Below are 23,971 nucleotides of genomic sequence, written 5' to 3' on the forward strand. Positions count from 1 at the left end.
AGGAGTACCAGGTAATAACATGGCTATATACAGGAGTACCAGGTAATAACATGGCTATATACAGGAGTACCAGGTAATAACATGGCTATATACAGGGAGGTAATAACATGGCTATATACAGGAGTACCAGGTAATAACATGGTTATATACAGGGAGTACCAGGTAATAACATGGTTATATACAGGGAGTACCAGGTAATAACATGGTTATATACAGGAGTACCAGGTAATAACATGGTTATATACAGGAGTACCAGGTAATAACATGGCTATATACAGGTAATAACATGGTTATATACCAGGTAATAACATGGCTATATACAGGGAGTACCAGGTAATAACATGGTTATATACAGGAGTACAGGTAATAACATGGCTATATACAGGGAGTACCAGGTAATAACATGGCTATATACAGGAGTACCAGGTAATAACATGGCTATATACAGGGAGTACCAGGTAATAACATGGTTATATACAGGAGTACCAGGTAATAACATGGCTATATACAGGGAGTACCAGGTAATAACATGGCTATATACAGGGAGTACCAGGTAATAACATGGTTATATACAGGAGTACCAGGTAATAACATGACTATATACAGGGAGTACCAGGTAATAACATGGTTATATACAGGAGTACCAGGTAATAACATGGTTATATACAGGAGTACCAGGTAATAACATGGTTATATACAGGGAGGTAATAACATGGCTATATACAGGAGTACCAGGTAATAACATGGCTATATACAGGAGTACCAGGTAATAACATGGTTATATACAGGGAGTACCAGGTAATAACATGGCTATATACAGGGAGTACCAGGTAATAACATGGCTTATATACAGGGAGTACCAGGTAATAACATGGTTATATACAGGAGTACCAGGTAATAACATGGATATATACAGGGAGTACCAGGTAATAACATGGTTATATACAGGAGTACCAGGTAATAACATGGTTATATACAGGGAGTACCAGGTAATAACATGGCTATATACAGGGAGTACCAGGTAATAACATGGCTATATACAGGGAGTACCAGGTAATAACATGGCTATATACAGGGAGGTAATAACATGGTTATATACAGGGAGTACCAGGTAATAACATGGCTATATACAGGGAGGTAATAACATGGCTATATACAGGGAGTACCAGGTAATAACATGGCTATATACAGGGAGGTAATAACATGGCTATATACAGGGAGTACCAGGTAATAACATGGCTATATACAGGGAGTACCAGGTAATAACATGGCTATATACAGGGAGTACCAGGTAATAACATGGCTATATACAGGGAGGTAATAACATGGTTATATACAGGGAGTACCAGGTAATAACATGGCTATATACAGGGAGGTAATAACATGGCTATATACAGGAGTACCAGGTACTAACATGGCTATATACAGGGAGTACCAGGTAATAACATGGCTATATACAGGGAGTACCAGGTAATAACATGGCTATATACAGGGAGGTAATAACATGGCTATATACAGGGAGGTAATAACATGGTTATATACAGGGAGTACCAGGTAATAACATGGTTATATACAGGGAGGTAATAACATGGCTATATACAGGGAGTACCAGGTAATAACATGGCTATATACAGGGAGTACCAGGTAATAACATGGCTATATACAGGGAGTACCAGGTAATAACATGGTTATATACAGGGTACCAGGTAATAACATGGTTATATACAGGGAGTACCAGGTAATAACATGGTTATATACAGGGAGTACCAGGTAATAACATGGCTATATACAGGGAGTACCAGGTAATAACATGGCTATATACAGGGAGTACCAGGTAATAACATGGCTATATACAGGGAGTACCAGGTAATAACATGGCTATATACAGGGAGTACCAGGTAATAACATGGTTATATACAGTATCAGGTAATAACATGGCTATATACAGGGAGGTAATAACATGGTTATATACAGGGAGTACCAGGTAATAACATGGTTATATACAGGGAGTACCAGGTAATAACATGACTATATACAGGAGGTAATAACATGGCTATATACAGGGAGTACCAGGTAATAACATGGCTATATACAGGGAGGTAATAACATGGCTATATACAGGGAGTACCAGGTAATAACATGGCTATATACAGGGAGTACCAGGTAATAACATGGCTATATACAGGAGTACCAGGTAATAACATGGCTATATACAGGGAGTACCAGGTAATAACATGGCTATATACAGGGAGTACCAGGTAATAACATGGCTATATACAGGAGTACCAGGTAATAACATGGTTATATACAGGGAGTACCAGGTAATAACATGGCTATATACAGGAGGTAATAACATGGTTATATACAGGAGTACCAGGTAATAACATGGCTATATACAGGGAGTACCAGGTAATAACATGGCTATATACAGGGAGTACCAGGTAATAACATGGTTATATACAGGAGTACCAGGTAATAACATGGTTATATACAGGAGTACCAGGTAATAACATGGCTATATACAGGGAGTACCAGGTAATAACATGGCTATATACAGGGAGTACCAGGTAATAACATGGTTATATACAGGGAGTACCAGGTAATAACATGGTTATATACAGGAGTACCAGGTAATAACATGGTTATATACAGGAGTACCAGGTAATAACATGGCTATATACAGGAGTACCAGGTAATAACATGGCTATATACATGGGAGGTAATAACATGGTTATATACAGGGAGTACCAGGTAATAACATGGTTATATACAGTACCAGGTAACATGGCTATATACAGGTAATAACATGGCTATATACAGGGAGTACCATAATAACATGGCTATATACAGGGAGTACCAGGTAATAACATGGTTATATACAGGGAGTACCAGGTAATAACATGGTTATATACAGGGAGTACCAGGTAATAACATGGTATATACAGGGAGTACCAGGTAATAACATGGCTATATACAGGAGTACCAGGTAATAACATGGTTATATACAGGAGTACCAGGTAATAACATGGTTATATACAGGTAATAACATGGCTATATACAGGGAGTACCAGGTAATAACATGGTTATATACAGTACCAGGTAATAACATGGTTATATACAGGTAATAACATGGCTATATACACATACCAGGTAATAACATGGCTATATACCAGGTAATAACATGGCTATATACAGGGAGTACCAGGTAATAACATGGCTATATACAGGGAGTACCAGGTAATAACATGGTTATATACAGGGAGGTAATAACATGGCTATATACAGGGAGTACCAGGTAATAACATGGCTATATACAGGGGTACCAGGTAATAACATGGTTATATACAGGGAGTACCAGGTAATAACATGGTTATATACAGGGAGTACCAGTAATAACATGGTTATATACAGGAGTACCAGGTAATAACATGGCTATATACAGGGAGTACCAGATAATAACATGGTTATATACAGAGAGTACCAGGTAATAACATGGCTATATACAGGAAGTACCAGGTAATAACATGGTTATATACAGAGAGTACCAGGTAACAAACAACATGGCTATATACAGGAAGTACCAGGTAATAACATGGCTATATACAGGAAGTACCAGGTAATAACATGGTTATATACAGAGAGTACCAGGTAACAACATGGCTATATACAGGAAATAACATGGCTATATACAGTTTTGACTGGGCTGAGCAGGAACTGTACTTCCTCAGTGGTAGGGAGGCGAGCAGGCCAGAGGTGGATGAACGCAGTGCCCTTGTTTGGGTGTAGGGCCTGATCAGAGCCTGGAGGTACTGAGGTGCCGTTCCCTCACAGCTCCGTAGGCAAGCACCATGGTCTTGTAGCGGATGCGAGCTTCAACTGGAAGCCAGTGGAGAGAGCGGAGGAGCGGGGTGACGTGAGAGAACTTGGGAAGGTTGAACACCAGACGAGCTGCGGCGTTCTGGATGAGTTGTAGGGTTTAATGGCACAGGCAGGGAGCCCAGCCAACATAACAGTTGCAGTAATCCAGACGGGAGATGACAAGTGCCTGGATTACAGGGGACCTGCGTAATTCCTGTTGAGGCAGGGAGTACCAGGTAATAACATGGCTATATATATACAGGGAGCACCAGGTAATAACATGGTTATATACAGGGAGTACCAGGTAATAACATGGTTATATACAGGGAGTACCAGGTAATATGGTTATATACAGGGAGTACCAGGTAATAACATGGTTATATACAGGGAGTACCAGGTAATAACATGGTTATATACAGGGAGTACCAGGTAATAACATGGTTATATACAGGAGTACCAGGTAATAACATGGTTATATACAGGGAGTACCAGGTAATAACATGGTTATATACAGGGGGTACCAGGTAATAACATGGTTATATACAGGGAGTACCAGGTAAACATGGTTATATACAGGAGTACCAGGTAATAACATGGTTATATACAGGAGTACCAGGTAATAACATGGTTATATACAGGAGTACCAGGTAATAACATGGTTATATACAGGAGTACCAGGTAATAACATGGCTATATACAGGGAGTACCAGGTAATAACATGGTTATATACAGGGAGTACCAGGTAATAACATGGTTATATACAGGGAGTACCAGGTAATAACATGGTTATATACAGGGAGTACCAGGTAATAACATGGCTATATACAGGGAGTACCAGGTAATAACATGGTTATATACAGGGAGTACCAGGTAATAACATGGTTATATACAGGTAATAACATGGCTATATACAGGAAGTACCAGGTAATAACATGGCTATATACAGGGAGGTAATAACATGGCTATATACAGGAAGTACCAGGTAATAACATGGCTATATACAGGCAGGTAATAACATGGCTATATACAGGGAGTACCAGGTAATAACATGGCTATATACAGGGAGGTAATAACATGGCTATATACAGGGAGTACCAGGTAATAACATGGCTATATACAGGGAGTACCAGGTAATAACATGGCTATATACAGGGAGGTAATAACATGGCTATATACAGGAAGTACCAGGTAATAACATGGCTATATACAGGGAGGTAATAACATGGCTATATACAGGGAGTACCAGGTAATAACATGGCTATATACAGGGAGGTAATAACATGGCTATATACAGGAAGTACCAGGTAATAACATGGCTATATACAGGGAGTACCAGGTAATAACATGGCTATATACAGGAAGTACCAGGTAATAACATGGTGATATACAGGGAGTACCAGGTAATAACATGGTTATATACAGGGAGTACCAGGTAATAACATGGCTATATACAGGGAGTACCAGGTAATAACATGGCTATATACAGGGAGTACCAGGTAATAACATGGCTATATACAGGAAGTACCAGGTAATAACATGGTGATATACAGGAAGTACCAGGTAATAACATGGTTATATACAGGTAATAACATGGCTATATACAGGAAGTACCAGGTAATAACATGGCTATATACAGGTAATAACATGGCTATATACAGGAAGTACCAGGTAATAACATGGTTATATACAGGGAGTACCAGGTAATAACATGGCTATATACAGGTAATAACATGGCTATATACAGGAAGTACCAGGTAATAACATGGTTATATACAGGAAGTACCAGGTAATAACACGGTTATATACAGGGAGTACCAGGTAATAACATGGCTATATACAGGTAATAACATGGCTATATACAGGAAGTACCAGGTAATAACATGGTTATATACAGGGAGTACCAGGTAATAACATGGTTATATACAGGTAATAACATGGCTATATACAGGAAGTACCAGGTAATAACATGGCTATATACAGGGAGTACCAGGTAATAACTTGGTTATATACAGGGAGTACCAGGTAATAACATGGCTATATACAGGGAGTACCAGGTAATAACATGACTATATACAGGTAATAACATGGCTTTATACAGGGAGTACCAGGTAATGACATGGCTCACCGAGGTGAGGTTAGCTCACAGAGGTACGGTTAGCTCACAGAGGTGAGGTTAGCTCACAGAGGTACAGTTAGCTCACAGTGGTGAGGTTAGCTCACAGTGGTAGTGGTAAGGTTAGCTCACCGAGGTACAGTTAGCTCACAGTGGTAGTGGTAAGGCTAGCTCACAGAGGTGAGGTTAGCTCACAGAGGTAGTGGTAAGGCTAGCTCACAGAGGTGAGGTTAGCTCCCAGAGGTGAGGTTAGCTCACAGAGGTACAGTTAGCTCACAGTGGTAGTGGTAAGGCTAGCTCACAGAGGTGAGGTTAGCTCACAGAGGTGAGGTTAGCTCACAGTGGTAGTGGTAAGGTTAGCTCACCGAGGTACAGTTAGCTCACAGTGGTAGTGGTAAGGCTAGCTCACAGAGGTGAGGTTAGCTCACAGAGGTGAGGTTAGCTCACAGAGGTACAGTTAGCTCACAGTGGTAGTGGTAAGGCTAGCTCACAGAGGTAGTGGTAAGGCTAGCTCACAGAGGTACAGTTAGCTCACAGTGATAGTGGTAAGGTTAGCTCACAGAGGTGAGGTTAGCTCACAGAGGTGAGGTTAGCTCACAGAGGTACGGCGCCCAGTTCATGTTAGTTCTAGATCTGTCACTCTCACTGACAGCAAGTCTCTCTTTACCGACCAAATTCACATAGAAATGTTAGTTCTAGATCTGTCACTCTCACTGACAGCATGTCTCTCTGCAGGTTACTGACCAAATGCACGGAGAAATTTTAGTTCTAGATCTGTCAGCCTCATTGCCAGTCTCTCTGCAGGTTGTGAGAACCCCAAGCCCCGTCAGCCTCATTGCCAGTCTCTATGCAGGTTGTGAGAACCCCAAGCCCTGTCAGTCTCATTGAGAGTCTCTCTCTAGGTTGTGAGAACCCCAAGCCCTGTCAGTCTCATTGAGAGTCTCTCTGCAGGTTGTGATAACCCCAAGCCCTGTCAGTCTCATCATTGCCAGTCTCTCTGCAGGTTGTGAGAACCCCAAGCCCTGTCGGTCTCATTGAGAGTCTCTCTGCAGTTTGTGAGAACCCCAAGCCCTGTCAGTCTCATTGAGAGTCTCTCTGCAGGTTGTGAGAACCCCAAGCCCTGTCAGTCTCATTGCCAGTCTCTCTGCAGGTTGTGAGAACCCCAAGCCCTGTCAGTCTCATTGAGAGTCTCTCTGCAGGTTGTGAGAACCCCAAGCCCTGTCAGTCTCATTGAGAGTCTCTCTGCAGGTTGTGAGAACCCCAAGCCCTGTCGGTCTCATTGAGAGTCTCTCTGCAGGTTGTGAGAACCCCAAGCCCTGTCAGTCTCATTGAGAGTCTCTCTGTGCAGGTTGTGAGAACCCCAAGCCCTGTCAGTCTCATTGAGAGTCTCTCTGTGCAGGTTGTGAGAACCCCAAGCCCTGTCAGTCTCATTGAGAGTCTCTCTGCAGGTTGTGAGAACCCCAAGCCCTGTCAGTCTCATTGAGAGTCTCTCTGCAGGTTGTGAGAACCCCAAGCCCTGTCAGTCTCATTGAGAGTCTCTCTGCAGGTTGTGAGAACCCCAAGCCCTGTCGGTCTCATTGAGAGTCTCTCTGCAGGTTGTGAGAACCCCAAGCCCTGTCAGTCTCATTGAGAGTCTCTCTGCAGGTTGTGAGAACCCCAAGCCCTGTCGGTCTCATTGAGAGTCTCTCTGCAGGTTGTGAGAACCCCAAGCCCTGTCGGTCTCATTGAGAGTCTCTCTGCAGGTTGTGAGAACCCCAAGCCCTGTCAGTCTCATTGCCAGTCTCTCTGCAGGTTGTGAGAACCCCAAGCCCTGTCAGTCTCATTGAGAGTCTCTCTGCAGGTTGTGAGAACCCCAAGCCCTGTCAGTCTCATTGAGAGTCTCTCTGCAGGTTGTGAGAACCCCAAGCCCTGTCGGTCTCATTGAGAGTCTCTCTGCAGGTTGTGAGAACCCCAAGCCCTGTCGGTCTCATTGAGAGTCTCTCTGCAGGTTGTGAGAACCCCAAGCCCTGTCGGTCTCATTGAGAGTCTCTCTGCAGGTTGTGAGAACCCCAAGCCCTGTCAGTCTCATTGAGAGTCTCTCTGCAGGTTGTGAGAACCCCAAGCCCTGTCGGTCTCATTGAGAGTCTCTCTGCAGGTTGTGAGAACCCCAAGCCCTGTCGGTCTCATTGAGAGTCTCTCTGCAGGTTGTGAGAACCCCAAGCCCTGTCAGTCTCATTGAGAGTCTCTCTGCAGGTTGTGAGAACCCCAAGCCCTGTCAGTCTCATTGAGAGTCTCTCTGCAGGTTGTGAGAACCCCAAGCCCTGTCAGTCTCATTGAGAGTCTCTCTGCAGGTTGTGAGAACCCCAAGCCCTGTCGGTCTCATTGAGAGTCTCTCTGCAGGTTGTGAGAACCCCAAGCCCTGTCAGTCTCATTGCCAGTCTCTCTGCAGGTTGTGAGAACCCCAAGCCCTGTCGGTCTCATTGAGAGTCTCTCTGCAGGTTGTGAGAACCCCAAGCCCTGTCAGTCTCATTGAGAGTCTCTCTGCAGGTTGTGAGAACCCCAAGCCCTGTCAGTCTCATTGAGAGTCTCTCTGTGCAGGTTGTGAGAACCCCAAGCCCTGTCAGTCTCATTGAGAGTCTCTCTGCAGGTTGTGAGAACCCCAAGCCCTGTCGGTCTCATTGAGAGTCTCTCTGCAGGTTGTGAGAACCCCAAGCCCCGTCAGTCTCATTGAGAGTCTCTCTGCAGGTTGTGATAACCCCAAGCCCTGTCAGTCTCATTGCCAGTCTCTCTGCAGGTTGTGAGAACCCCAAGCCCTGTCGGTCTCATTGAGAGTCTCTCTGCAGGTTGTGAGAACCCCAAGCCCTGTCAGTCTCATTGAGAGTCTCTCTGCAGGTTGTGAGAACCCCAAGCCCTGTCAGTCTCATTGAGAGTCTCTCTGCAGGTTGTGAGAACCCCAAGCCCTGTCAGTCTCATTGAGAGTCTCTCTGCAGGTTGTGAGAACCCCAAGCCCTGTCAGTCTCATTGAGAGTCTCTCTGCAGGTTGTGAGAACCCCAAGCCCTGTCAGTCTCATTGAGAGTCTCTCTGCAGGTTGTGAGAACCCCAAGCCCTGTCGGTCTCATTGAGAGTCTCTCTGCAGGTTGTGAGAACCCCAAGCCCTGTCAGTCTCATTGAGAGTCTCTCTGCAGGTTGTGAGAACCCCAAGCCCTGTCAGTCTCATTGAGAGTCTCTCTGCAGGTTGTGAGAACCCCAAGCCCTGTCAGTCTCATTGAGAGTCTCTCTGCAGGTTGTGAGAACCCCAAGCCCTGTCGGTCTCATTGAGAGTCTCTCTGCAGGTTGTGAGAACCCCAAGCCCTGTCAGTCTCATTGAGAGTCTCTCTGCAGGTTGTGAGAACCCCAAGCCCTGTCGGTCTCATTGAGAGTCTCTCTGCAGGTTGTGAGAGCCCCAAGCCCTGTCGGTCTCATTGAGAGTCTCTCTGCAGGTTGTGAGAACCCCAAGCCCTGTCAGTCTCATTGCCAGTCTCTCTGCAGGTTGTGAGAACCCCAAGCCCTGTCAGTCTCATTGAGAGTCTCTCTGCAGGTTGTGAGAACCCCAAGCCCTGTCAGTCTCATTGAGAGTCTCTCTGCAGGTTGTGAGAACCCCAAGCCCTGTCGGTCTCATTGAGAGTCTCTCTGCAGGTTGTGAGAACCCCAAGCCCTGTCGGTCTCATTGAGAGTCTCTCTGCAGGTTGTGAGAACCCCAAGCCCTGTCGGTCTCATTGAGAGTCTCTCTGCAGGTTGTGAGAACCCCAAGCCCTGTCAGTCTCATTGAGAGTCTCTCTGCAGGTTGTGAGAACCCCAAGCCCTGTCGGTCTCATTGAGAGTCTCTCTGCAGGTTGTGAGAACCCCAAGCCCTGTCGGTCTCATTGAGAGTCTCTCTGCAGGTTGTGAGAACCCCAAGCCCTGTCAGTCTCATTGAGAGTCTCTCTGCAGGTTGTGAGAACCCCAAGCCCTGTCAGTCTCATTGAGAGTCTCTCTGCAGGTTGTGAGAACCCCAAGCCCTGTCAGTCTCATTGAGAGTCTCTCTGCAGGTTGTGAGAACCCCAAGCCCTGTCGGTCTCATTGAGAGTCTCTCTGCAGGTTGTGAGAACCCCAAGCCCTGTCAGTCTCATTGCCAGTCTCTCTGCAGGTTGTGAGAACCCCAAGCCCTGTCGGTCTCATTGAGAGTCTCTCTGCAGGTTGTGAGAACCCCAAGCCCTGTCAGTCTCATTGAGAGTCTCTCTGTGCAGGTTGTGAGAACCCCAAGCCCTGTCAGTCTCATTGAGAGTCTCTCTGTGCAGGTTGTGAGAACCCCAAGCCCTGTCAGTCTCATTGAGAGTCTCTCTGCAGGTTGTGAGAACCCCAAGCCCTGTCGGTCTCATTGAGAGTCTCTCTGCAGGTTGTGAGAACCCCAAGCCCTGTCAGTCTCATTGAGAGTCTCTCTGCAGGTTGTGAGAACCCCAAGCCCTGTCAGTCTCATTGCCAGTCTCTCTGCAGGTTGTGAGAACCCCAAGCCCTGTCGGTCTCATTGAGAGTCTCTCTGCAGGTTGTGAGAACCCCAAGCCCTGTCAGTCTCATTGAGAGTCTCTCTGCAGGTTGTGAGAACCCCAAGCCCTGTCAGTCTCATTGAGAGTCTCTCTGCAGGTTGTGAGAACCCCAAGCCCTGTCAGTCTCATTGAGAGTCTCTCTGCAGGTTGTGAGAACCCCAAGCCCTGTCAGTCTCATTGAGAGTCTCTCTGCAGGTTGTGAGAACCCCAAGCCCTGTCAGTCTCATTGAGAGTCTCTCTGCAGGTTGTGAGAACCCCAAGCCCTGTCAGTCTCATTGAGAGTCTCTCTGCAGGTTGTGAGAACCCCAAGCCCTGTCAGTCTCATTGAGAGTCTCTCTGCAGGTTGTGAGAACCCCAAGCCCTGTCGGTCTCATTGAGAGTCTCTCTGCAGGTTGTGAGAACCCCAAGCCCTGTCAGTCTCATTGAGAGTCTCTCTGCAGGTTGTGAGAACCCCAAGCCCTGTCAGTCTCATTGCCAGTCTCTCTGCAGGTTGTGAGAACCCCAAGCCCTGTCAGTCTCATTGAGAGTCTCTCTGCAGGTTGTGAGAACCCCAAGCCCTGTCAGTCTCATTGAGAGTCTCTCTGCAGGTTGTGAGAACCCCAAGCCCTGTCAGTCTCATTGAGAGTCTCTCTGCAGGTTGTGAGAACCCCAAGCCCTGTCAGTCTCATTGCCAGTCTCTCTGCAGGTTGTGAGAACCCCAAGCCCTGTCAGTCTCATTGCGAGTCTCTCTGCAGGTTGTGAGAACCCCAAGCCCTGTCAGTCTCATTGAGAGTCTCTCTGCAGGTTGTGAGAACCCCAAGCCCTGTCAGTCTCATTGCCAGTCTCTCTGCAGGTTGTGAGAACCCCAAGCCCTGTCAGTCTCATTGAGAGTCTCTCTGCAGGTTGTGAGAACCCCAAGCCCTGTCAGTCTCATTGAGAGTCTCTCTGCAGGTTGTGAGAACCCCAAGCCCTGTCAGTCTCATTGAGAGTCTCTCTGCAGGTTGTGAGAACCCCAAGCCCTGTCTGTCTCATTGAGAGTCTCTCTGCAGGTTGTGAGAACCCCAAGCCCTGTCAGTCTCATTGAGAGTCTCTCTGCAGGTTGTGAGAACCCCAAGCCCTGTCAGTCTCATTGAGAGTCTCTCTGCAGGTTGTGAGAACCCCAAGCCCTGTCAGTCTCATTGAGAGTCTCTCTGCAGGTTGTGAGAACCCCAAGCCCTGTCAGTCTCATTGAGAGTCTCTCTGCAGGTTGTGAGAACCCCAAGCCCTGTCAATCTCATTGAGAGTCTCTCTGCAGGTTGTGAGAACCCCAAGCCCTGTCAGACTCATTGAGAGTCTCTCTGCAGGTTGTGAGAACCCCAAGCCCTGTCGGTCTCATTGAGAGTCTCTCTGCAGGTTGTGAGAACCCCAAGCCCTATCAGTCTCATTGAGAGTCTCTCTGCAGGTTGTGAGAACCCCAAGCCCTGTCAGTCTCATTGAGAGTCTCTCTGCAGGTTGTGAGAACCCCAAGCCCTGTCAGTCTCATTGAGAGTCTCTCTGCAGGTTGTGAGAACCCCAAGCCCTGTCGGTCTCATTGAGAGTCTCTCTGCAGGTTGTGAGAACCCCAAGCCCTGTCAGTCTCATTGCCAGTCTCTCTGCAGGTTGTGAGAACCCCAAGCCCTGTCGGTCTCATTGAGAGTCTCTCTGCAGGTTGTGAGAACCCCAAGCCCTGTCAGTCTCATTGAGAGTCTCTCTGCAGGTTGTGAGAACCCCAAGCCCTGTCAGTCTCATTGAGAGTCTCTGCAGGTTGTGAGAACCCCAAGCCCTGTCGGTCTCATTGAGAGTCTCTCTGCAGGTTGTGAGAACCCCAAACCCTGTCAGTCTCATTGAGAGTCTCTCTGCAGGTTGTGAGAACCCCAAGCCCTGTCAGTCTCATTGAGAGTCTCTCTGCAGGTTGTGAGAACCCCAAGCCCTGTCGGTCTCATTGAGAGTCTCTCTGCAGGTTGTGAGAACCCCAAGCCCTGTCGGTCTCATTGAGAGTCTCTCTGCAGGTTGTGAGAACCCCAAGCCCTGTCAGTCTCATTGAGAGTCTCTCTGCAGGTTGTGAGAACCCCAAGCCCTGTCAGTCTCATTGCCAGTCTCTCTGCAGGTTGTGAGAACCCCAAGCCCTGTCAGTCTCATTGCCAGTCTCTCTGCAGGTTGTGAGAACCCCAAGCCCTGTCAGTCTCATTGAGAGTCTCTCTGCAGGTTGTGATAACCCCAAGCCCTGTCAGTCTCATCATTGCCAGTCTCTCTGCAGGTTGTGAGAACCCCAAGCCCTGTCGGTCTCATTGAGAGTCTCTCTGCAGTTTGTGAGAACCCCAAGCCCTGTCAGTCTCATTGAGAGTCTCTCTGCAGGTTGTGAGAACCCCAAGCCCTGTCAGTCTCATTGCCAGTCTCTCTGCAGGTTGTGAGAACCCCAAGCCCTGTCAGTCTCATTGAGAGTCTCTCTGCAGGTTGTGAGAACCCCAAGCCCTGTCAGTCTCATTGAGAGTCTCTCTGCAGGTTGTGAGAACCCCAAGCCCTGTCGGTCTCATTGCCAGTCTCTCTGCAGGTTGTGAGAACCCCAAGCCCTGTCAGTCTCATTGAGAGTCTCTCTGCAGGTTGTGAGAACCCCAAGCCCTGTCGGTCTCATTGAGAGTCTCTCTGCAGGTTGTGAGAACCCCAAGCCCTGTCGGTCTCATTGAGAGTCTCTCTGCAGGTTGTGAGAACCCCAAGCCCTGTCAGTCTCATTGAGAGTCTCTCTGCAGGTTGTGAGAACCCCAAGCCCTGTCAGTCTCATTGAGAGTCTCTCTGCAGGTTGTGATAACCCCAAGCCCTGTCGGTCTCATTGAGAGTCTCTCTGCAGGTTGTGAGAACCCCAAGCCCTGTCAGTCTCATTGAGAGTCTCTCTGCAGGTTGTGAGAACCCCAAGCCCTGTCAGTCTCATTGAGAGTCTCTCTGCAGGTTGTGAGAACCCCAAGCCCTGTCAGTCTCATTGAGAGTCTCTCTGCAGGTTGTGAGAACCCCAAGCCCTGTCAGTCTCATTGAGAGTCTCTCTGCAGGTTGTGAGAACCCCAAGCCCTGTCAGTCTCATTGAGAGTCTCTCTGCAGGTTGTGAGAACCCCAAGCCCTGTCAGTCTCATTGAGAGTCTCTCTGCAGGTTGTGAGAACCCCAAGCCCTGTCGGTCTCATTGAGAGTCTCTCTGCAGGTTGTGAGAACCCCAAGCCCTGTCAGTCTCATTGAGAGTCTCTCTGCAGGTTGTGAGAACCCCAAGCCCTGTCAGTCTCATTGAGAGTCTCTCTGCAGGTTGTGAGAACCCCAAGCCCTGTCGGTCTCATTGAGAGTCTCTCTGCAGGTTGTGAGAACCCCAAGCCCTGTCAGTCTCATTGAGAGTCTCTCTGCAGGTTGTGAGAACCCCAAGCCCTGTCGGTCTCATTGAGAGTCTCTCTGCAGGTTGTGAGAACCCCAAGCCCTGTCAGTCTCATTGAGAGTCTCTCTGCAGGTTGTGAGAACCCCAAGCCCTGTCAGTCTCATTGAGAGTCTCTCTGCAGGTTGTGAGAACCCCAAGCCCTGTCGGTCTCATTGAGAGTCTCTCTGCAGGTTGTGAGAACCCCAAGCCCTGTCAGTCTCATTGAGAGTCTCTCTGCAGGTTGTGAGAACCCCAAGCCCTGTCAGTCTCATTGAGAGTCTCTCTGCAGGTTGTGAGAACCCCAAGCCCTGTCGGTCTCATTGAGAGTCTCTCTGCAGGTTGTGAGAACCCCAAGCCCTGTCGGTCTCATTGAGAGTCTCTCTGCAGGTTGTGAGAACCCCAAGCCCTGTCGGTCTCATTGAGAGTCTCTCTGCAGGTTGTGAGAACCCCAAGCCCTGTCAGTCTCATTGAGAGTCTCTCTGCAGGTTGTGAGAACCCCAAGCCCTGTCAGTCTCATTTTTATTTTATTTATTTTTATTTCACCTTTATTTAACCAGGTAGGCTAGTTGAGAACAAGTTCTCATTTGCAACTGCGACCTGGCCAAGATAAAGCATAGCAGTGTGAACAGACAACACAGAGTTACACATGGAGTAAACAATTAGCAAGTCAATAACACAGTAGAAAAAAATGGGCAGTCTATATACAATGTGTGCAAAAGGCATGAGGAGGTAGGCGAATAATACAATTTTGCAGATTAACACTGGAGTGATAAATGATCAGATGGGCATGTACAGGTAGAGATATTGGTGTGCAAAAGAGCAGAAAAGTAAATAAATAAAAACAGTATAAAAACAGTATGGGAATGAGGTAGGTGAAAAAGGGTGAGCTATTTACCAATAGACTATGTACAGCTGCAGCGATCGGTTAGCTGCTCGGATAGCTGATGTTTGAAGTTGGTGAGGGAGATAAAAGTCTCCAACTTCAGCGATTTTTGCAATTCGTTCCAGTCACAGGCAGCAGAGTACTGGAACGAAAGGCGGCCAAATGAGGTGTTGGCTTTAGGGATGATCAGTGAGATACACCTGCTGGAGCGCGTGCTACGGATGGGTGTTGCCATCGTGACCAGTGAACTGAGATAAGGCGGAGCTTTACCTAGCATGGACTTGTAGATGACCTGAGCCAGTGGGTCTGGCGACGAATATGTAGTGAGGGCCAGCCGACTAGAGCATACAAGTCGCAGTGGTGGGTGGTATAAGGTGCTTTAGTGACAAAACGGATGGCACTGTGATAGACTGCATCCAGTTTGCTGAGTAGAGTGTTGGAAGCCATTTTGTAGATGACATCGCCGAAGTCGAGGATCGGTAGGATAGTCAGTTTTACTAGGTAAGCTTGGCAGCGTGGGTGAAGGAGGCTTTGTTGCGGAATAGAAAGCCGACTCTGGATTTGATTTTTGATTGGAGATGTTTGATGTGAGTCTGGAAGGAGAGTTTGCAGTCTAGCCAGACACCTAGGTACTTATAGATGTCCACATATTCAAGGTTGGAACCATCCAGGGTGGTGATGCTAGTCGGGCATGCGGGTGCAGGCAGCGATCGGTTGAAAAGCATGCATTTGGTTTTACTCGCGTTTAAGAGCAGTTGGAGGCCACGGAAGGAGTGCTGTATGGCATTGAAGCTCGTTTGGAGGTTGGATAGCACAGTGTCCAATGACGGGCCGAAAGTATATAGAATGGTGTCGCCTGCGTAGAGGTGGATCAGGGAATCGCCCGCAGCAAGAGCAACATCATTGATATATACAGAGAAAAGAGTCGGCCCGAGAATTGAACCCTGTGGCACCCCCATAGAGACTGCCAGAGGACCGGACAGCATGCCCTCCGATTTGACACACTGAACTCTGTCTGCAAAGTAATTGGTGAACCAGGCAAGGCAGTCATCCGAAAAACCGAGGCTGTTGAGTCTGCCGATAAGAATTTGGTGATTGACAGAGTCGAAAGCCTTGGCGAGGTCGATGAAGACGGCTGCACAGTACTGTCTTTTATCGATGGCGGTTATGATATCATTTAGTACCTTGAGTGTGGCTGAGGTGCACCCGTGACCGGCTCGGAAACCAGATTGCACAGCGGAGAAGGTACGGTGGGATTCGAGATGGTCAGTGACCTGTTTGTTGACTTGGCTTTCAAGACCTTAGATAGGCAGGGCAGGATGGATATAGGTCTATAGCAGTTTGGGTCCAGGGTGTCTCCCCTTGAAGAGGGGGATGACTGCGGCAGCTTTCCAATCCTTGGGGATCTCAGACGATATGAAAGAGAGGTTGAACAGGCTGGTAATAGGGGTTGCGATAATGGCGGCAGATAGTTTCAGAAATAGCGGGTCCAGATTGTCAAGCCCAGCTGATTTGTACGGGTCAAGGTTTTGCAGCTCTTTCAGAACATCTGCTATCTGGATTTGGGTAAAGGAGAACCTGGAGAGGCTTGGGTGAGGAACTACGGGGGGCGGAGCTGTTGGCCGAGGTTGGAGTAGCCAGGCGGAAGGCATGGCCAGCCGTTGAGAAGTGCTTATTGAAGTTTTCGATAATCATGGATTTATCGGTGGAGACCGTGTTTCCTAGCCTCAGTGCAGTGGGCAGCTGGGAGGAGGTGCTCTTGTTCTCCATGGACTTCACAGTGTCCCAGAACTTTTTGGAGTTGGAGCTACAGGATGCAAACTTCTGCCTGAAGAAGCTGGCCTTAGCTTTCCTGACTGACTGCGTGTATTGGTTCCTGACTTCCTGAACAGTTGCATATCACGGGGGCTATTCGATGCTATTGCAGTCCGCCACAGGATGTTTTTGTGCTGGTCGAGGGCAGTCAGGTCTGGAGGAACCAAGGGCTGTATCTGTTCTTGGTTCTGCATTTTTTGAACGGAGCATGCTTATCTAAAATGGTGAGGAAGTTACTTTTAAAGAATGACCAGGCATCCTCAACTGACGGATGAGGTCAATGTCCTTCCAGGATACACGGGCCAGGTCGATTAGAAAGGCCTGCTCACAGAAGTGTTTTAGGGAGCGTTTGACAGTGATGAGGGGTGGTCGCTTGACTGCGGCTCCGTGGCGGATACAGGCGATGAGGCAGTGATCGCTGAGATCCTGGTTGAAGACAGCGGAGGTATATTTGGAGGGCCAGTTGGTCAGGATGACGTCTATGAGGGTGCCCTTGTTTACAGAGTTAGGGTTGTACCTGGTGGGTTCCTTGATGATTTGAGTGAGATTGAGGGCATCTAGCTTAGATTGTAGGACTGCCGGGGTGTTAAGCATATCCCAGTTTAGGTCACCTAACAGAACAAACTCTGAAGCTAGATGGGGGCGATCAATTCACAAATGGTGTCCAGGGCGCAGCTGGGAGCTGACGGGGTCGGTAGCAGGCGGCAACAGTGATAGACTTGTTTCTGGAGAGAGTAATTTTCAAAATTAGTAGTTCAAACTGTTTGGGTATGGACCTGGAAAGTATGACATTACTTTGCAGGCTATCTCTGCAGTAGACTGCGACTCCGCCCCTTTGGCAGTTCTATCTTGACGGAAGATGTTATAGTTGGGTATGGAAATCTCTGAATTTTTGGTGGCCTTCCTGAGCCAGGATTCAGACACGGCAAGGACATCAGGGTTAGCAGAGTGTGCTAAAGCAGTGAGTAAAACAAACTTAGGGAGGAGGCTTCTGATGTTGACATGCATAAAACCAAGACTTTTTCGATCACAGAAGTCAACAAATGAGGGTACCTGGGGGCATGCAGGGCCTGGGTTTACCTCCACATCACCCGCGGAACAGAGAAGGAGTAGTATGAGGGTGCGGCTAAAGGCTATCAAAACTGGTCGCCTAGAGCGTTGGGGGCAGAGGATAAGAGGAGCAGGTTTCTGGGCATGGTAGAATATATTCAGGGCATAATGCGCAGACAGGGGTATGGTGGGGTGCGGGTACAGCGGAGGTAAGCCCAGGCACTGGGTGATGATGAGAGAGGTTGTATCTCTGGACATGCTGGTTGTAATGGGTGAGGTCACCGCATGTGTGGGGGTGGGACAAAGGAGGTAACAGGGGTATGCAGAGTGGATCTAGGGGCTCCATTGTGAACTAAAACAATGATAACTAACCTGAACAACAGTATACAAGGCATATTGACATTTGGGAGAGACATACAGCGAGGCATACAGTAATCACAGGTGTTGAATTGGGAAAGCTAGCTAAAAACAGTAGGCGAGGCTAATCAGCTAGCACAACAAACAGCAGGTAAAATGGCGTTGACTAGGCAACTGGGCCGACAGATAAACAAACAAGCAGAATGGGGTACCGTGATTAATGGACAGTCCAGCGTGCGTCAGCTATGTAGCCAAGAAATCAGTGTCCAGGGGGCAGCGGTGGATGGGCAGGGAAGCTGGGCTGGCGAGTGTTATCCAGGTTTTTTTTTTTTTTTTTTTTTTTGAGAGTCTCTCTGCAGGTTGTGAGAACCCCAAGCCCTGTCAGTCTCATTGAGAGTCTCTCTGCAGGTTGTGAGAACCCCAAGCCCTGTCAGTCTCATTGAGAGTCTCTCTGCAGGTTGTGAGAACCCCAAGCCCTGTCAGTCTCATTGAGAGTCTCTCTGCAGGTTGTGAGAACCCCAAGCCCTGTCAGTCTCATTGAGAGTCTCTCTGCAGGTTGTGAGAACCCCAAGCCCTGTCAGTCTCATTGAGAGTCTCTCTGCAGGTTGTGAGAACCCCAAGCCCTGTCGGTCTCATTGAGAGTCTCTCTGCAGGTTGTGAGAACCCCAAGCCCTGTCAGTCTCATTGAGAGTCTCTCTGCAGGTTGTGAGAACCCCAAGCCCTGTCAGTCTCATTGAGAGTCTCTCTGCAGGTTGTGAGAACCCCAAGCCCTGTCAGTCTCATTGAGAGTCTCTCTGCAGGTTGTGAGAACCCCAAGCCCTGTCAGTCTCATTGAGAGTCTCTCTGCAGGTTGTGAGAACCCCAAGCCCTGTCGGTCTCATTGAGAGTCTCTCTGCAGGTTGTGAGAACCCCAAGCCCTGTCGGTCTCATTGAGAGTCTCTCTGCAGGTTGTGAGAACCCCAAGCCCTGTCAGTCTCATTGAGAGTCTCTCTGCAGGTTGTGAGAACCCCAAGCCCTGTCGGTCTCATTGAGAGTCTCTCTGCAGGTTGTGAGAACCCCAAGCCCTGTCGGTCTCATTGAGAGTCTCTCTGCAGGTTGTGAGAACCCCAAGCCCTGTCGGTCTCATTGAGAGTCTCTCTGCAGGTTGTGAGAACCCCAAGCCCTGTCAGTCTCATTGAGAGTCTCTCTGCAGGTTGTGAGAACCCCAAGCCCTGTCAGTCTCATTGAGAGTCTCTCTGCAGGTTGTGAGAACCCCAAGCCCTGTCAGTCTCATTGAGAGTCTCTCTGCAGGTTGTGAGAACCCCAAGCCCTGTCAGTCTCATTGAGAGTCTCTCTGCAGGTTGTGAGAACCCCAAGCCCTGTCAGTCTCATTGAGAGTCTCTCTGCAGGTTGTGAGAACCCCAAGCCCTGTCAGTCTCATTGAGAGTCTCTCTGCAGGTTGTGAGAACCCCAAGCCCTGTCAGTCTCATTGAGAGTCTCTCTGCAGGTTGTGAGAACCCCAAGCCCTGTCGGTCTCATTGAGAGTCTCTCTGCAGGTTGTGAGAACCCCAAGCCCTGTCAGTCTCATTGAGAGTCTCTCTGCAGGTTGTGAGAACCCCAAGCCCTGTCAGTCTCATTGAGAGTCTCTCTGCAGGTTGTGAGAACCCAAGCCCTGTCAGTCTCATTGAGAGTCTCTCTGCAGGTTGTGAGAACCCCAAGCCCTGTCAGTCTCATTGAGAGTCTCTCTGCAGGTTGTGAGAACCCCAAGCCCTGTCAGTCTCATTGAGAGTCTCTCTGCAGGTTGTGAGAACCCCAAGCCCTGTCAGTCTCATTGAGAGTCTCTCTGCAGGTTGTGAGAACCCCAAGCCCTGTCAGTCTCATTGAGAGTCTCTCTGCAGGTTGTGAGAACCCCAAGCCCTGTCGGTCTCATTGAGAGTCTCTCTGCAGGTTGTGAGAACCCCAAGCCCTGTCAGTCTCATTGAGAGTCTCTCTGCAGGTTGTGAGAACCCCAAGCCCTGTCAGTCTCATTGAGAGTCTCTCTGCAGGTTGTGAGAACCCCAAGCCCTGTCAGTCTCATTGAGAGTCTCTCTGCAGGTTGTGAGAACCCCAAGCCCTGTCAGTCTCATTGAGAGTCTCTCTGCAGGTTGTGAGAACCCCAAGCCCTGTCAGTCTCATTGAGAGTCTCTCTGCAGGTTGTGAGAACCCCAAGCCCTGTCAGTCTCATTGAGAGTCTCTCTGCAGGTTGTGAGAACCCCAAGCCCTGTCAGTCTCATTGAGAGTCTCTCTGCAGGTTGTGAGAACCCCAAGCCCTGTCAGTCTCATTGAGAGTCTCTCTGCAGGTTGTGAGAACCCCAAGCCCTGTCAGTCTCATTGAGAGTCTCTCTGCAGGTTGTGAGAACCCCAAGCCCTGTCAGTCTCATTGAGAGTCTCTCTGCAGGTTGTGAGAACCCCAAGCCCTGTCAGTCTCATTGAGAGTCTCTCTGCAGGTTGTGAGAACCCCAAGCCCTGTCAGTCTCATTGAGAGTCTCTCTGCAGGTTGTGAGAACCCCAAGCCCTGTCGGTCTCATTGAGAGTCTCTCTGCAGGTTGTGAGAACCCCAAGCCCTGTCAGTCTCATTGAGAGTCTCTCTGCAGGTTGTGAGAACCCCAAGCCCTGTCGGTCTCATTGAGTCTCTCTGCAGGTTGTGAGAACCCCAAGCCCTGTCAGTCTCATTGAGAGTCTCTCTGCAGGTTGTGAGAACCCCAAGCCCTGTCGGTCTCATTGAGAGTCTCTCTGCAGGTTGTGAGAACCCCAAGCCCTGTCAGTCTCATTGAGAGTCTCTCTGCAGGTTGTGAGAACCCCAAGCCCTGTCAGTCTCATTGAGAGTCTCTCTGCAGGTTGTGAGAACCCCAAGCCCTGTCAGTCTCATTGAGAGTCTCTCTGCAGGTTGTGAGAACCCCAAGCCCTGTCAGTCTCATTGAGAGTCTCTCTGCAGGTTGTGAGAACCCCAAGCCCTGTCAGTCTCATTGAGAGTCTCTCTGCAGGTTGTGAGAACCCCAAGCCCTGTCAGTCTCATTGAGAGTCTCTCTGCAGGTTGTGAGAACCCCAAGCCCTGTCAGTCTCATTGAGAGTCTCTCTGCAGGTTGTGAGAACCCCAAGCCCTGTCAGTCTCATTGAGAGTCTCTCTGCAGGTTGTGAGAACCCCAAGCCCTGTCAGTCTCATTGAGAGTCTCTCTGCAGGTTGTGAGAACCCCAAGCCCTGTCAGTCTCATTGAGAGTCTCTCTGCAGGTTGTGAGAACCCCAAGCCCTGTCAGTCTCATTGAGAGTCTCTCTGCAGGTTGTGAGAACCCCAAGCCCTGTCAGTCTCATTGAGAGTCTCTCTGCAGGTTGTGAGAACCCCAAGCCCTGTCAGTCTCATTGAGAGTCTCTCTGCAGGTTGTGAGAACCCCAAGCCCTGTCAGTCTCATTGAGAGTCTCTCTGCAGGTTGTGAGAACCCCAAGCCCTGTCAGTCTCATTGAGAGTCTCTCTGCAGGTTGTGAGAACCCCAAGCCCTGTCAGTCTCATTGAGAGTCTCTCTGCAGGTTGTGAGAACCCCAAGCCCTGTCAGTCTCATTGAGAGTCTCTCTGCAGGTTGTGAGAACCCCAAGCCCTGTCAGTCTCATTGAGAGTCTCTCTGCAGGTTGTGAGAACCCCAAGCCCTGTCAGTCTCATTGAGAGTCTCTCTGCAGGTTGTGAGAACCCCAAGCCCTGTCAGTCTCATTGAGAGTCTCTCTGCAGGTTGTGAGAACCCCAAGCCCTGTCAGTCTCATTGAGAGTCTCTCTGCAGGTTGTGAGAACCCCAAGCCCTGTCAGTCTCATTGAGAGTCTCTCTGCAGGTTGTGAGAACCCCAAGCCCTGTCGGTCTCATTGAGAGTCTCTCTGCAGGTTGTGAGAACCCCAAGCCCTGTCAGTCTCATCTGCAGGAGAGTCCTGCAAGCCTTCAGTCCAGGTTCTCTGCAGAACCCCCAAGCCCTGTCAGTCTCATTGAGAGTCTCTCTGCAGGTTGTGAGAACCCCAAGCCCTGTCAGTCTCATTGAGAGTCTCTCTGCAGGTTGTGAGAACCCCAAGCCCTGTCAGTCTCATTGAGAGTCTCTCTGCAGGTTGTGAGAACCCCAAGCCCTGTCAGTCTCATTGAGAGTCTCTCTGCAGGTTGTGAGAACCCCAAGCCCTGTCAGTCTCATTGAGAGTCTCTCTGCAGGTTGTGAGAACCCAAGCCCTGTCAGTCTCATTGAGAGTCTCTCTGCAGGTTGTGAGAACCCAAGCCCTGTCAGTAGCCCTCATTGAGAGTCTCTCTGCAGGTTGTGAGAACCCCAAGCCCTGTCAGTCTCATTGAGAGTCTCTCTGCAGGTTGTGAGAACCCCAAGCCCTGTCAGTCTCATTGAGAGTCTCTCTGCAGGTTGTGAGAACCCCAAGCCCTGTCAGTCTCATTGAGAGTCTCTCTGCAGGTTGTGAGAACCCCAAGCCCTGTCAGTCTCATTGAGAGTCTCTCTGCAGGTTGTGAGAACCCCAAGCCCTGTCAGTCTCATTGAGAGTCTCTCTGCAGGTTGTGAGAACCCCAAGCCCTGTCAGTCTCATGAGAGTCTCTCTGCAGGTTGTGAGAACCCAAGCCCTGTCAGTCTCATTGAGAGTCTCTCTGCAGGTTGTGAGAACCCCAAGCCCTGTCAGGCCTGCAGGTTGTGAGAACCCCAAGCCCTGTCAGTCTGCAGGTTGTGAGAACCCCAAGCCCTGTCAGTCTCATTGCCAGTCTGCAGGTTGTGAGAACCCCAAGCCCTGTCAGTCTCATTGAGAGTCTCTCTGCAGGTTGTGAGAACCCCAAGCCCTGTCAGTCTCATTGAGAGTCTCTCTGCAGGTTGTGAGAACCCCAAGCCCTGTCAGTCTCATTGAGAGTCTCTCTCATTGAGACCCCAAGCCCTAGTGAGAGTTCTGCAGGTTGTGAGAACCCAAGCCCTGTCAGTCTCATTGAGAGTCTCTCTGCAGGTTGTGAGAACCCCAAGCCCTGTCAGTCTCAGCTCACCGTGCCTACGGAGATTATGATGGAGACCCTGTTACCAAGGTGATGCTGCAGCCTCTCACAGGTACACACACACACACACACACACACACACACACACACACACACACACACACACACACACACACACACACACACACACACACTCACACACATAGTGTTCGGTGGGTAAACACATTCACAGATAGGCCTATATAGTGTTCGGGAGGTAAACACATTCACAGCTAGGTCTATATAGTGTTCGGTGGGTAAACACATTCACAGATAGACCTATATAGTGTTCGGTGGGTAAACACATTCACAGATAGGCCTATATAGTTTTCGGTGGGTAAACACATTCACAGATAGGCCTATATAGTGTTCAGGAGGTAAACACATTCACAGATAGGCCTATATAGTGTTCGGTGGGTAAACACATTCACAGATAGGCCTATATAGTGTTCGGTGGGTAAACACATTCACAGATAGGCCTATATAATGTTCGGTGGGTAAACACATTCACAGATAGGCCTATATAGTGTTCGGTGGGTAAACACATTCACAGATAGGCCTATATAGTGTTCGGTGGGTAAACACATTCACAGATAGGCCTATATAGTGTTCGGTGGGTAAACACATTCACAGCTAGGCCTATATAGTGTTCGGTGGGTAAACACATTCACAGATAGGCCTATATAGTGTTCGGTAGGTAAACACATTCACAGATAGGCCTATAGTGTTCGGTGGGTAAACACATTCACAGATAGACCTATATAGTGTTCGGTGGGTAAACACATTCACAGATAGGCCTATATAGTTTTCGGTGGGTAAACACATTCACAGATAGGCCTATAGTGTTCGGTGGGTAAACACATTCACAGATCGGCCTATATAGTGTTCGGTGGGTAAACACATTCACAGATAGGCCTATATAGTGTTCGGTAGGTAAACACATTCACAGATAGGCCTATATAGTGT

General features: G+C 48.7%; 1 long non-coding RNA gene and 1 pseudogene across 1 annotated transcript; both read left to right on the forward strand.

Annotated features, from left to right (window-relative positions):
• The window catches only part of LOC127925110 (RNA pseudouridylate synthase domain-containing protein 1-like), a 70,295-nt pseudogene that overhangs the window by 43,620 nt on the left and 2,704 nt on the right, over positions 1-23,971 (forward strand).
• Positions 1,500-19,645, forward strand: LOC127925111 (uncharacterized). The gene is made up of 8 exons (XR_008119748.1): positions 1,500-1,522; positions 4,665-4,750; positions 5,603-7,219; positions 7,714-8,399; positions 9,431-11,198; positions 11,297-11,786; positions 12,324-13,355; positions 18,903-19,645. It is a non-coding gene; the product is annotated as an uncharacterized LOC127925111 (long non-coding RNA).

This window comes from Oncorhynchus keta, unplaced genomic scaffold, assembly GCF_023373465.1.
Source record: "Oncorhynchus keta strain PuntledgeMale-10-30-2019 unplaced genomic scaffold, Oket_V2 Un_contig_5129_pilon_pilon, whole genome shotgun sequence".
NCBI classification, from domain to species: Eukaryota; Metazoa; Chordata; class Actinopteri; order Salmoniformes; family Salmonidae; genus Oncorhynchus; species Oncorhynchus keta.